Here is a 15,390-nt window from a genome sequence, read left to right as displayed (position 1 = left end):
CGAACCATGGACGGGGATGCAGATCCCCTAAAAGGCACAGCAGCTGGGAGTTGGAGCATAGTGATTGTGGAGCAATCCCAGGGCAAGGGCTGCTGTTGACTGCTGGGAGAAGGTCCGAGGGGATGTCAGGGAGGAGACTGTGGTGGAAAGCCATGCAGCCATGGAAGAAAGGTGATACTGTTGAGTCATGCATAGCAGGTGGAGCCCTCACCGTAGCCTCTCTCTCCCCACACGTCATCACCAGCACCTGAACAAAAGAGAAGTTGGCCCACCAAGCACCAGATAGACAGAACTACAGAGTAGGACTCCACCCAATGTACCCATTTAAGCACCTGTTGCACCAAACAACAGACTAGGACCCCAGCCAGGATGGCCACTTAATGTGCCTAACTCACTAAACAGCAGAGAAGGACCCCAGCCAAGAGAGCCCTCTAACTGCCTGAATGGGCAGAGCAATAGAGAAAGACTAGCCAAAGAAGCCTTCTGGTCACCAGCTTCCAGAGGCTCGAAAAAGACTCTGATAGGGCCTTAACTTCTACAGTGGGGTCAGTTCATGTCCCTGTACACTTGGCACCACCAGGGTCCCCATGACCCAAGCAGCTGCACGACCTTCATGCTCAACCCTCATTGGAGCAGAACTGAGAGGCAAAAAAAAAAAAAAAAAGGTCCTGCATCTATAAACATGGGGTCGCTTTGGTCATGTCCAACTCTTCGCAACCCTGTGGACTGTGGCCTGCCAGGCTTCTCTGTCAGTGGGGGTTCTCCAGGCAAGAATGCTGGAGTAGGTTGCCATACTCTTCTAGAGCACTATATTCCCTGCTGCCCTAGCCACCAATTTCCTTAGTATCTGGTGCTTCCAGGGCCTCTGTGACCCAAGCAGCTGCACCATCTCCACACTTGGCACTCACGGGAGCAGACCCAAGTCCTCCAGGGCAGCCTCAGGAGCAAACCCCAGTGGATGACCCACATGCAGCAGTGGAGATAAAACCACAATTGAAACCAAGGGGCAGTGTGGCTGAGGAAGAGGACCCAAAACGTTCCCATGAGCTGTACAGCTGCAGGTGAAATCCACATGTTCAACTAGGCAGACTCTGTGTCTGTGGAATATATAAAAGGACATTGAGAGCTCCCACAAAAGAAAATGCACTAGTTCTGATATCTGTGGACATTGGAAGCAAGAACACACAGGAGGAGGACCAGATTAGAGTCTGAACTGCCCCCACAGCAGGTCCAGAGACCAGCACATTGTTGCAGGGCATCCAAGGGAGGTGAAGTAAACTGTGAGTCCCAGAGAGGGAAAGGACACTGACAGCATTGACTCAAGAAAAAAATTTATTATTCTTATATTTTGACTTGTTCTGTAGTTTCTTTCGGATTTTTTTTACATTTCATTTTACTATCTCCCCCTGCCCCCCTCCCCCGGGTGGAGTTGTCTATTTAATAGCACTATAAAATCTATTTAAGCTTTTGAGATTTTTTTTTCAATCATACTTTTTACTTCTGTTATAAACTTCTGCCTCTACGTTGGCTTTTGGAGTTCTGTAGAGTTTTCCTTTTTTTCTCTTTTTCTTAATTTTAATTTTTAAATCTTTAAACTCACTATTATTTTTTCTACATATATTCCTTTCTTTGCTTTTCCTACTGTTCTTTTCCCCTTGCAGTTAATCTTCTTTGTCTACCTCTATTTAACTTTGAATTTCTATTCTTTATTTCTTTTCTTTCTTTTTTTTTCATTCTCACCATATTTGTTAGTTTTGTTTTCATTGCTTTATTCCCCAGTTGGTACCTTGCTTTGGTACTGTTTTTCAGTTTGTGCTTTAGTTAGTTTTGTTCTTAACTGGTGGATGTCATTTTTGGTTTCCTTTGTTCAGTCAATCTACTGTACTTTATTTTTATTGAACTGTTTTGATTTTGCTTATGGGTGTATATGTCTGTGTGTATATTCCATTATTTTAAATATTACTTGTCTGATTTTGTAACTGCCATTTGTCTGGGGTTTATCTTTGCTATCTCATTTTGGGGCATTTGTTTTAATCCCATTTAATGCTGGAACAAACCACCTGTAGAATCTCTGTTTTTGGCCAGAGATCAAGACCTGAGTCTTTGAAGTGGGAGCACTGACTCCAAGACCCTAGAATACCAGAGAACTCCTAACCCCTATCTTTTTTTCCCTGATAGACAGCAGCTTTATTCACTATTGGAGAAGGAAATGGCAACCCACTCCATTATTCTTGCCTGGAGAATCCCATGGACAAAGGAGCCTAGCAGGCTACAGTCCATAGGTTTGCAAGAGTCAGACATGACTTAGTGACTAAACCACGACTTATTATTAAAACTCTTCAAAAAATGGGCATAGAAGGAATCTACCTCAACATAGTAAAGGCCATATATGAGAATCCCACAGCAAGCATTATCAGGAACAAGACAAGGGTGTCCACTCTCACCAATATTGTTCAAAATAGTTTTGGATACCCCAGCTACAGCAATCAGAGAAGAAAGAGAAATAAAAGAAATACAGACCAGAAAAGAAGAAGTAAAGGTCTCGCTATTTGCAGATGACATACTGTACATAGAAAATCCTAAAGATACTATCAGAAAATTACTAGAGCCAATCAGTGGATTTAGCAAAGTCACGGGATACAAAATCAACACACAGAACTCACTTGCATTCTTATATACTAACAAAAACAAATCAGAAAGATACATTAAGGAATCAATCCCATTAACCACTGCAACAAAAAGAATAAAATATCTAGGAATAAATCTCCCTAAACAGAAAAAACTGTATATGAAAAATTATAAGACATTGATGAAAGAAGGATGACATATACAGATGGAGAGATATTCCATGTTCCTGGGTAGGAAGAATCAATATTATGAAAATGACTATACTACCAAACTCAGTCTACAGATTCAATGCAATCCCTATCAAATTACAGATGCCATTGTTCACAGAACTAGAACAAAAAAATTCACAATTTGTATGGAAACACAAAGGACCTCAAATAGCTAAAGCAGTCTTAAGAAAGAAGAATGGAGCTGGAGAAATCAACCTTCCTGACTTCAGGCTATACTACAAAGCTACATTCATCAAGACAGAACAGTACTGGCACAAAAGCAGAAATATAGACCAATGGAACAAGATAGAAAGCCCACAGATAAACCCATGCACCTATGCATACCTCACTTTTTACCAAAGAGGCAGGAATATAAAATGGGACAAAGACAGCCTTTTCAATAAGTGGTGTTTGGAAAGCTGGACAGCAAAAGAATGAAATTAGAACATTTCCTAACATCATACACAAAGATACACTAAAAATGGATTAAATACCTAAATGGAAGACCAGACACTATAAAACCCTTAAGAGGAAAACATAGGCAGAACACTCTATGACATAAATCAAAGAAAGATTCTCCATGACTCACCTCCTAGAGTAATGGAAATAAAAACAAAAATAAACAAGGGGACCTAATTAAATTTAAAAGCTTTTGCACAACAAAGGAAATTATAAACAAAGTGAAAAGGCAACCCTCAGATGGGAGAAAATAAGAGCAAAGGGAACAACTGACAAAGGATTAATATCCAAAATATACAAGCAGCTCATACAACTCAATACCAGAAAAACAAATAACCCAATGAAAAAGGGGAAAAGACCTAAACAGACATTTTTCAAAGACATACAGATGGCTAATAAACACGTGAAAAGATACTCAACATTGCTCACTATTCAGTCAGTTCAGTCGTTCAGTCGTGTCCAACTCTTTGTGACCCCATGAATCACAGCACGCCAGGCCTCCCTGTCCATCACCAACTCCCGGAGTTCACTCAGACTCACGTCCATCGAGTCCGTGATGCCATCCAGCCATCTCATCCTTGGTCGTCCCCTTCTCCTCCTGCCCCCAATCCTTCCCAGATCAGAGTCTTTTCCAATGAGTCAACTCTTCGCATGAGGTGGCCAAAGTACAGGAGTTTCAGCTTCAGCATCATTCCTTCCAAAGAAATCCCAGGGCTGATCTTCTTGGATGGACTGGTTGGATCTCCTGGCAGTCCAAGGGACTCTCAAGAGTCTTCTCCAATACCACAGTTCAAAAGCATCAATTCTTCAGCGCTCAGCTTGATGAAAGTGAAAGAGAAGTCCAACTCTTCACAGTCCAACTGTGAAGAGTCCAACTCTCACATCCATACGTGACCACTGGGAAAACCATAGCCTTGACTAGACGGACCTTAGTTGGCAAAGTAATGTCTCTGCTTTTGAATATGCTATCCAGGTTGGTCATAACTTTTCGTCCAAGGAGTAAGCGTCTTTTAATTTCATGGCTGAAGTCACCATCTGCAGTGATTTTGGAGCCCAAATAAATACAGTTCTGATACTGCTTTCACTGTTTCCCCATCTATTTCCCATGAAGTGATGGGACCAGATGCCATGATCTTCGTTTTCTGAATGATGAGCTTTAAGCCAACTTTTCACTCTCATCTTTCACTTTCATCAAGAGGCTTTTGAGTTCCTCTTCACTTTCTGCCATAAGGGTGGTGTCATCTCCATATCTGAGGTTATTGGGATTTTTCCCGGCAATCTTGAATCCAGCTTGTGTTTCTTCCAGTCCAGCATTTCTCATGATGTACTCTGCATGTACGTTAAATAAGCAGGGTGACAATATACAGCCTTGACCTACTCCTTTTCTTATTTGGAACCAGTCTGTTGTTCCATGTCCAGTTCTAACTGTTGCTTCCTGACCTGCATACAGATTTCTCAAGAGGCAGGTTAGGTGGTGTGGTATTCCCATCTCTCTCAGAATTTTCCACTGTTTATTGTGATCCACACAGTCAAAGGCGCTGGCATAGTCAAGAAAGCAGAAATAGATGTTTTTCTGGACCTCTCTTGCTTTTTCCATGATCCAGCGGATGTTGGCAATTTGATCTGTGGTTCCTCTGCCTTTTCTAAAACCAGCTTGAACATCAGGGAGTTCACGGTTCACGTATTGCTGAAGCCTGGCTTGGAGAATTTTGAGCATTACTTCACTAGCATGTGAGATGAGTGCAATTGTACGGTAGCTTGAGCATTCTCTGGCATTGCCTTTCTTTGGGGTTGAAATGAAAAATGACCTTTTCCAGTCCTGTGGCCACTGCTGAGTTTTCCAAATTTGCTGGCATATTGAGTGCAGCACTTTCACAGCATCATCTTTCAGGATTTATAGGTGTGAAAAGAAGAGAGGCGAAAAGCAAAGGAGAAAAGGAAAGATATAAGCATCTGAATGCAGAGTTCCAAAGAATAGCAAGAAGAGATAAGAAAGCCTTCCTCAGCGATCAATGCAAAGAAATAGAGGAAAAGAACAGAATGGGAAAGACTAGAGATCTCTTCAAGAAAATTAGAGATACCAAGGGAACATTTCATGCAAAGATGGGCTCGATAAAGGACAGAAATGGTATGGATCTACCAGAAGCAGAAGATATTAAGAAGAGGTGGCAAGAATACACAGAAAAACTGTATAAGAAAGATCTTCATGACCAGGTTAATCATGATGGTGTGGTTACTCATCTAGAGCCAGACATCCTGGAATGTGAAGTCAAGTGGGCCTTAGAAAGCATCACTATGAACAAACCTAGTGGAGGTGATGGAATTCCAGTTGAGCTATTTCAAATCCTGAAAAATGGTATGAAGTCTTCTTTAAAAAACTAGAAATAAAACCACCATATGACCCAGAAATCCCACTCCTAGGCATATGGTTGGAGGAAACCAAAGTTTAGAATGACACGTGTCCCATTGCTCATTGCAGGACTATTTACAATAGCTAGAACATGGAAGTAACCTAGATGTACATTGACAGATGAATGGATAAAAAAGCTGTGGTACATATACACAGTGGAATATTACTCAGCCTTAAAATAGAAAGCATTTAAGTCAGTTCTAATGAGGTGGATGAACCCTGAGTCTATTAAATAGAGTGAAGTAAGTCAGAAAGAGAAAGATATAACACATATATATGGTATTTAGAAAGATGATACTGATTATCATTTATTTGCAAGGCAGCAATGGAGAAACAGAGAACAGACTTCAGGGAGAGGGGAGGAGAGGGTGAGATGTATGGAGAGAGTAACATGAAAACTTGCACTACCATATGCAAAACAGATAGTCAATGGGAATTTTCTGTATGACTCAAACAAGGGCTCTGTAACAATATAGAAGGGTGGGATTGGGAGGGAGATGGGAGGGAGTTTTAAGAAGGAGGTGACATCCATACACCTATGGCTAATTCATGTTGATGTTTGACAGAAAATAATAAAATCCTGTAAAGCAATTATCCTTCAATTAAAAAATAAATTTTTGAAAAAAATCATATAGTCAAGAAAATACCAGCAAAAATCCTTATATTTCAGTAGATTCTTGAAGTAGGAGAGGAAGCGGAATTCAGCAATGTTGGTAATGAGATTGCAAGCAAAATGAAAAGACAAAGACCCAAACACGCTTACTTGTGTTAAAGTAACAAAAACTTTGTGCCTAGAGCACTGTGGTAAAGGTGGACAGCAGCAGGAGAGGATATAAAAAAAGATTATGGAAGACTTAGGGGAAGGCAAGAAAAGCCATAGTTCTAATGGAATATCACTCAACCATAAAAAAGAATAAAACCCTGCTTTTTACAACAAACATGGATAGACCTTGAAAGTATTATACTAAGATAAATCAGAGAGAGAAAGAAAAATGCCATTTGATTTCACCCATATGCAGAATCTAAAAGCAAAACAAATGAACAAACAAAAATAAACAAAAACCAAACAGAACACATTAGTGATTGAGGTTGTTCAAGTCGCCCAGTCATGCCCAACTCTTTGCAACCCCACGGTCTGCAGCATGCCAGGCCTCCCTGTCCATCACCAACGCCCAGAGCTTGCTCAAACTCATGTCCATTGAGTCAGGGATGCCATCCAACCATTTCATTCTCTGTTGTCCCCTTCTCCCCCTGCCTTCTGTTTTGCCCAGCATCAGGATCTTTTCCAATGAGTCAGTTCTTCACAACAGGTGGGCAAAATATTGGAGCTTCAGCTTTGGCTTCAGTCCTTCCAACAAACATTCAGGACTGATTTTCTTTAGGATTGACTAGCTTGATGTCCTTGAAGTCCAAGGGACTCTCAAGAGTCTTCTCCAACGTCACAGTTCAAAAGTGTCAATTCTTCGGCACTTAGCTTTCTTTATAGTCTAACTCTCACATCCATACATGACGACTGGAAGAACCATAGCTTTGTCTAGACAGACCTTTGTCGGCAAAGTAATGTCTCTGCTTTTCAACACTATGTCTAGGTTTGTCATTGCTTTAGATTAGTAGTTATCAGAGGGGACATGAAGGACAGCGGGTAAATAGGGTGAAGAAGATGATATATGGCAACTATATTTGTGGTAGTGATAACTCTGTAGTATACATAGATGTCAAATCATAATGCTGTACTCCTGAAATATATTTTAAAAAATAAGAATAAAATTTGCAAAACAATAAAAAAGAAATCATAAAATGTTTTGTTCAAGTTCTGAATAAAAGGCATTGGTAATTTGATAGAGATTGTATTGAATTTGGGAGTAATGTAGTCATGTTCACAATATTCATTCTTCGAATCCAAGAACATGGTATATCTCTCCATCTGTTTGTGTCGTCTTTGATTTCTTTCATCACTGTCTTATCATTTTCTTCACGGGTATTTTGTCTCCTTAGGTAAGTTTATTCCTAGGTATTTATTCTTTTTTCTGCAGTGGTGAATGGGATTGTTTCCTTAATTTCTCTTTCTGATTTTTTGCTGTTAGTATATAGGAGTGCAATAAATTTCTGTGTATTAATTTTATATCATATGACTTTAGTAAATCCATTGATTAACTCTAGCAGTTTTCTGGTGGCATCTTTAGGATTTTCTATAGTATCATGTCATCTGCAAAAAGTGACAGAAATTACGACTGACACTGCAGAAATGCAAGGATTCCTAAGAGACTACCACAAGCAACTATGCCAATAAAATGGACAATCTGGAAGAAATGGACAAATTCTTGGATGACCTTCCAAGATGAACCAGGAAGAAATAAAAAATATGACCAGACTGTTCACAAGTACTGAAACTGTGATTAAAATCTTCCAACAAACAAGAGGCCAGGGTCAGATGACTTCACAGATGAATTCTATGAAACATTTAGAGAAGACCTAACACATTCCCTTCTCAAAATCTTCCAAAAAATTGAAGAGGGAGAAACACTCATTCTATGAGGCTACCAGCACCCTGACACCAAAACCAGACAAAGAAACCACACAAAAAAGGAAAATAACAGACAATAGAATTGATGAACATGGATACAAAAATCCTCAACAAAATACTAGCAACAGAATCCAGCAATACATTAAAAGGGTGATACTCTATGGACAACTGGGATTTATGTTAGGAATGCAAGGATTCGTCAATATATGCAAATCAATCAATGTGATACACCACATTAACAAACTGAAGGATAAAAGCATATGATATGATATGATAATCTCAATAGATGCAGAAAAAGTTTTAGACAAAATTCAAAACCCATTTATGATAAAACTCTTCAGAAACTTGGCATACCTTTATTTAGTAACGTCCATATACAAGCACATAGCAAACATTATTCTCAATGTTGAAAGCATTTCCTCTAAGATCAGGAACACACCTAGGGTGCCCACACTCACCACTATTATTCAGCATAGTTTTGGAAGTCCTAGCCATGGCAATCAGAGAAGAAAAAGAAATAAAAAGGATCCAAGGAAAGAAAATGCAAAATACTTATCTTATATTGAAAGTGCATCTTTCATTTGGAGGCAGGGTTGCTAAAAGAAATGCATATCAATAGACTCTAATATGAGCCAAGAAAAAGCAAAATAGTTACATGAAAATTTAAAGCAAGCAGGTAATGGATCAAAAACTGGAGAATTTAATGCTAGCAAAGGATAGTTTAATAATTTTAAAAAGGTGTTTTTTGTTTTTGTTTTTGTTTTTTTAACGTCAGGACCATAGTAGGAGAACCTTATGATAACTAAGAGGCAGCAGACAAGTTCCCAAATGCCATTAGAATGTCATTGAGGAGAATGGATATCTTCCTGAATAGTTCTTTTTTGTTTGTTTGTTTAATACAGACAAAAGTGCCCTATTCTGGAAATAAATTCCATGCAGGACATTTATTATTAAAGAAGAGATATGAGCACTAGGATTTAAGTCAGGGAGGGATAGGCTAACTACTGACCTGTGCAAATACAATGGAGTTTACAATCAGCACTGCTCTTATTTATAAAATTGCTAACACTTGTGCCTTGAACGGAACAGATAAACACCAGCTGCTAGTCTTTTAGTTGTACAACAAGAAGGACTGAAAGTGAGAACAGTTTTTCTGGATTGGTTCCGTTGAAGCTTTGTCCTTGAAGTTAGAAAGTATCTTGCCAGTAAGGAGCTGCCTTATAAGTTATTTAGCTATTGGACAATGCCACTGGCCACCCAGAACCCCGTGAGTACAATTATTGAGTTCAGCACTGAAGGCATCAAAGTGATCTACTTCCCCTCAAACACAACATCTCTAATTCAGCCTCTAGATCAGAGGGTCCTAGGGACCTTTAAGGCTCATTCCACATGGTACTTTATGGAAAGAACTATCAACACAATGGAAAAGAACCCTGATAGAGAGAATATGATGAAAGCCTGGTAAGACTGCATCACTGAGGACACCATGATTATTTTGTAAAAAGCCATTAAGCCTGAAACAGTAAATTCTTGTTGCCAAAAACTGTTCAGATGTGTTACACGACTCCACAGGATTTATGATAGAGCCAATCAAGGAAATCATGAGAGAGATTGTGAATATAACCTAAAAGGGGGGGGGGCTGTGGAGGAAGGGTTTCAAGATAAAGATCTTGGAGAAATTCAGGAGCTGATAGACATCACATTCAGAGGAGTTAACAGAAGACAACTTGATGAAGATGTGTGCTTTTGAACTAGATGGGAAAGAATTTGTAGAAGCAGCAGTGCTAGAAATCAAATTGACATTAGACAATCTGGCAGAAGGGCTCCAATTATGCAAAACTGCATTTGACTTCTTTTACAACATGGACCCTCTGTAATATGAGCAATGAAACTAAAGCAGATACTGTAAGGACTGGTACCATGTTAAAACATTTTTAGTAAAAAGAAAAAAGTAAAAAAGACAGAAATTACAATGTATTTCCATAAAGTTACACAGAATGTGCCTGCCTCTCCTGACTCCCCTTAGAACTCCTCTACCTCTTCTGCCTCTTGCTACCCTGACAGCAAGATTAGCTTTCTTTGTGTCCCCCTCCTCAGACTACTCAAGGTAAATACTATGAGAATGAAGACCTTTAATATGATCCATTTCACTTAATGAATAGTAAATAATCACCCTGCTGTTAATAAACTTATCTGTTGTGTTTATATGTCTTCATGTGAAAATCTAATAACTGTATGGCAAGAACTGTAAGAGATATTTTCATGTCATAATCATATCCTAAGTATTCATTATATAGAATACCATATGCAAGATTTGTATTTAAGTGGAAAGCCTATCATTCTATAGGCATAAAGAGATATTTCTTAAGATTCATAATGTGTTAATCTCCTTGCTACTTTATACCTTGTTTTCAAAGTATTATATTACTGTAGGGTATGCCTCTCTCTCATAACTGGGAAAACAGTATCAGCCTATCATCGTGATTTTTTAATGTAATGTTTCCAATTTGTACCATGACTATTACTGTTTACTATATGCCATAAAATTCTTATAATCATTCACTTTTATTTTTATTGAAGGATAATTGGTTTACAGAATTTTGTTGTTTTCTGTCAAAACTCAACATGAATCAGCCATAGGTATACATATATCCTCTCCCTTTTGAAACGCGCTCCTCATCCCACCCCTCTAGATTGATACAGAACCCCTGTTTGAGTTTCCTGAGCCATACAGCAAATTCCTATTGGCTATCTATTTTACGTATTGCAATGTAAGTTTCCATATTACTCTTTCCATACATCTTACCCTCTAATCCCCTCTCCCCATGTCCGCAAGTCTATTCTGCATTGTTTCTCCTTTGCTGCCCTGTAAGTAAATTCTTCAGTACCATTTTTCTAGATTCCGTATATGTGTGTTAGAATACGATATTTACCTTTCTCTCTGTGACTCACTTCACTCTGTATAATAGGTTCTAGGTTCAACCACCTCATTAGAACTGACTCAATGGTGTTCCTTTTTATGGCTGGGTAATATCCATTGCGAATTTCTTCTCTGATCTTAGTGATTTCTTTCCTTCTAGTTTGGGGAAAGGGGAAGATTGTTCTTCTTTTTCCAGTTCCTTTAGGTGTAAAGTTAGGTTTTCTATTCTATGTTTTTCTTGTTTCTGAGGTAGGATTGTATTGCTATAAACTTCCCTCTTAGAACTGTTTTTGCTGCATCCCATAGGTTTTGAGTTGTGTTTTCACTGCAATTTGTTTCTAGAAATTTTTTATCTCCCTTTTGATTTCTTCAGTAACCTGTTGGTTATTTAGAAACATATTGTTTAAAGTCCCTGTGTTGTATTTCTTACAGTTTTTTTTTTTTTCTTGTAGTTTATATCTAGTCTCAGACCACTGTGGTCTGAGAAGATGCTTGCTGCTGCTGCTAAGTCGCTTCAGTCGTGTCCGACTCTGTGCGACCCCATAGATGGCAGCCCACCAGGCTCCGCCACCCCTGAGAGTTTCACGGCAAGAATACTGGAATGGGTTGCCATTTCCTTCTCCAATGCATGAGAGTGAAAAGTGAAAGTGAAGTCGCTCAGTCGTATCTGACTCTTCGAGACCCAGTGGACTGCAGCCTATCAGGCTCCTCCATCCATGGGATTTTCCAGGCAAGAGTAGAGGAGTGGGTTGCCATTGCCTTCTCCAGAAGATGCTTGATACTATTTCAATTTTCTTAAATTTACTGAGGTTTGATTTGTGACCAAAGATGTCTATCATGAAGAATGTTCCATATCCTGGAGAATATCCACAGAAGGTATATTTTTCTGCAATTGGATGGAATGCTCTGAAGATATCGATGAGATCCATCTCATCTAGTGTATCATTTAAGACGTGTTTCCTTATTAATTTTCTGTTTTGATGATTGGTCCATTGGTGTGAGTGGGTTATTAAAGTCTCCTACTCTTATTGTGTTACTGTCAATTTCTCCTTTTATGTCTGTTAGTGTTTGTCTTATATATTGAGGTGCTCCTATGTTGGGTGCATAGATATTTACAATTGTTATGGCTTCCTCTTGGATTAATCCCTTAATCATTATATTTTGTCCTTCCTTATCTCTTGTAATCTTTATTTTAAGGTCTATTTTGTCTGATATAAGGATTGCTACTCCAGCTTTCTTTTTCCCATTTGCATGGACTATACTTTTCCATCCTCTTGCTTTCAGTCTATATGTGTCCTGAGGTCTGAAGTAGGTTTCTTATAGACAGCATATAGAGTGAGATTTGTGCTGAGTTTTTTGTTGGTGTTGTTTGTTTGCTTTTCCTCTGATTGGCAAGGCTGAGTGAGATGGTAATCCTATCTGCTGATGATGGGTTTGTATTTTTGTTTTGTTTGTTTAGATGAGGTGTCCTGCCCAGGGTGCTACTGGTGGTTGGGTGATGTTGGGTCTTGTATTCAAGTGGTTTCCTGTGTGTGAGTTCTCACTATTTGATACTCCCTAGGGTTAGTTCTCTGGTAGTCTGGGGTCTTGGAGTCAGTGCTCCCACTCCAAAGGCTCAGAACTTGATCTATGGTCAGGAATGAAGATTCCACAAGTGGTTTGTTATGACATTGAGATTAAAACAAATACCCAAAAATGAGAAACCAAAGATGAACCCCAGACAAATGACAGTTACAAAATCAGACAAATAATAATTGGAATAATGGAACATACACATATACATATACACCCAATAAGCAAAGTCAAAACATCCCAACAAAATAAAGTACAGTAGATTGACCCAGCAAACAAAGGAAATCCAAAGTTATATTTACCAGTTAGGAATGAAACTAACTAACACAAACGAAAGCAAGATGCCAAGTGGAGAATAAAGGAATGAAAACAAAACTAACATGTATGTTGAGAGGAAGGGAAAGAAAGCAAGAATAGATGCGCAAGGTTAAATAGAGGTAGATGAAGACGATTTATATACATTAAAGATTAACTGCAAGGGGAAAAGAACAGTAGGAAAGGCAAACAAAGGAGTAAATGTAGAAAAAGTAAATAGTTTAGAAAAATTAAAAGTTAAAATTATAAAAAAGAGAAAAGAAAAAAAAAAGGAAGAACAAAGAGGAAAAGGAAACATCCATAGAACTGTAAAGCCCAATGTGGAGGCAGAGGTTTATAAGAACTATAAAAAGTGTGACTGAATATACACATATACATATACACCCATAAGCGAAATCAAACAGTCCAACAAAAGTAAAGTACAATAGATTGACTCAGTGAACAAAAGAAACAAAAAATTATATCTACCAGTTAAGAATGAAACTAACTGAAGCACAAACTGGAAAACAAAACTAAGACAAGGTGCCAGTTGGGGAATAAAGCAATGAAAATAAAACTAACAAATATGTTGAGAGGAAAAGAAAGAAAGAATGAACTGATATGAAAAGTTAAATGGAGGTAAATAAAGAAGATTTCTATACATTAAAGTTTAATGGCAAGGGGGAAAGAAAAGTAGGAAAGGCAAACGAATAAATGTAAAAAATAATATGATAGGTTTAAAAAATTTTTAAAGAGAAAAGAACAACAACAACAACAAAACAAAAAGGTAAACTCCACAGAACTGGAAAAGCCCAATGTAGAGACAGAGGTTTATAACAACAATAAAAAGTGTGACTGAATATACACATATACATATATACCCATAAGCAAAATAAAAACAGTCCCACAAAAATAAAGTATAATAAATTGATCCAACAAATAAAGGAAAACAAAAATTACATCTACTAGTTAAGAATAAAACTAACTAAAGCACAAACTGGAAAACAAAACTAAAGCAAGGTGTCAAGCGGGGAATAGAGCAATAAAAATAAAACTAACAAATATGTTGAGATGAAAGGAAAGAAAGAAAAGAAATAATTGATATGCAAATTTAAATAGAGGTAGATGAAGAAGATTTATATACATTAAAGTTTAACAGCAAAGGGAAAAGAACAGTAGGAAGGCATAAAAGTAGAAAAAGGCATAAAAGTAGCAAAAATAATAGGTTCAAAAAATTAAAATTAAACATTAAAAAAAGGAAAACTCCACAGAACTGCAAAAGCCCAACGTAGAGGCAGAGGTTTATAACAACAACAAAAAATGTGACTGAGAAAAAAAAAAAAAGAGCTCAAAAGCTTAATTAGATTTCATAAGATTTCAAAGTATTAGTAAAATAAACAACTATAACATAGGTGGAGGAGAAAGCAAAAGAATCTACAGAACAAGTCAAAACATAAGAATAATAAATGGTTTTCTGGAGTCACTGCTGTCAGAGTCTTTTCTCTCGCTCAGAGTCACAGTCCATCTCCCTGGGATAACCCCCAACACTGTGCTGGTCTCTGGACCTGCTGTGGGGGCAGCTCAGACTCTAATCTGGCCCTACTCCTGTGTGTTCTTGCCTCCAATGTCCACAGCTATCAGAACTAGTGCATTTTCTTTTGTGGGAGCTTTCAATATCCTTTTATATATTCCACAGACAGAGTCTGCCTAGTTGATCGTGTGGGTTATGTCTGCAGCTTGTACGCCTAGTGGAAAGGTTTTGGGTCCTTTTCCTTCATCACATTGTCCCTGGGTTTCAATTGTGGTTTTATCTCCACCTCTGCATGTGGGTCATCCACTGAGGTTTGCTCTTGAGGCTGCTCTGGAGGCCTTGGGTTTGTCCCTGTGATGACCAGGTGTGGAGGTGGTGCAGCTCCTTGGGTTGCAGGGGTTCTGGCAGCACTAGGCACTCAGGGGTGTTGGTGGATAGGGAAGTGGGAAATATAGTGCTGTAGAAGGGTGTGGCATATTGGGCACCTAATGACCTGGGGAGTTCTTCTTTTGGTATCCTATTATTTTGCCTTTTCATACTGTTCCTGGGGTTCTCAAGGCAAGAATATTGAAGTGGCTTGCCATTCCCTTCTCCAGTGGACCACATTCTGTGAGACATCTCCACTACTGCAGGCGGGAATCTCTCAGAAGAAATGGAGTAGCCATCATGGTCAACAAAAGAGTCTGAAATGCAATACTTGGATGCAATCTCAAAAACGACAGAATGATCTCTGTTCGTCTCCAAGGCAAACCATTCAATATCACAGTAATCCAAGACTATGCCCCAACCAGTAACGCTGAAGAAACTGAAGTTGAACAGTTTTATGAAGACCTACAAGACCTT

The 15,390-nt window shown here is 38.6% G+C and overlaps 1 pseudogene; it reads left to right on the top strand.

Annotated features, from left to right (window-relative positions):
* Positions 1–9,980, top strand: part of LOC101119332 (splicing factor 45-like) — a 32,463-nt pseudogene extending 22,483 nt beyond the window's left edge.
* The last annotated feature ends 5,410 nt before the right edge of the window (positions 9,981–15,390 follow it).

The sequence above is a fragment of the Ovis aries genome, chromosome 15 (genome assembly GCF_016772045.2).
Source record: "Ovis aries strain OAR_USU_Benz2616 breed Rambouillet chromosome 15, ARS-UI_Ramb_v3.0, whole genome shotgun sequence".
In the NCBI taxonomy this organism is placed as follows: domain Eukaryota; kingdom Metazoa; phylum Chordata; class Mammalia; order Artiodactyla; family Bovidae; genus Ovis; species Ovis aries.
Note: the sequence above shows the minus strand (reverse complement) of the source record. Positions and strands in the feature narration are given on the sequence as shown.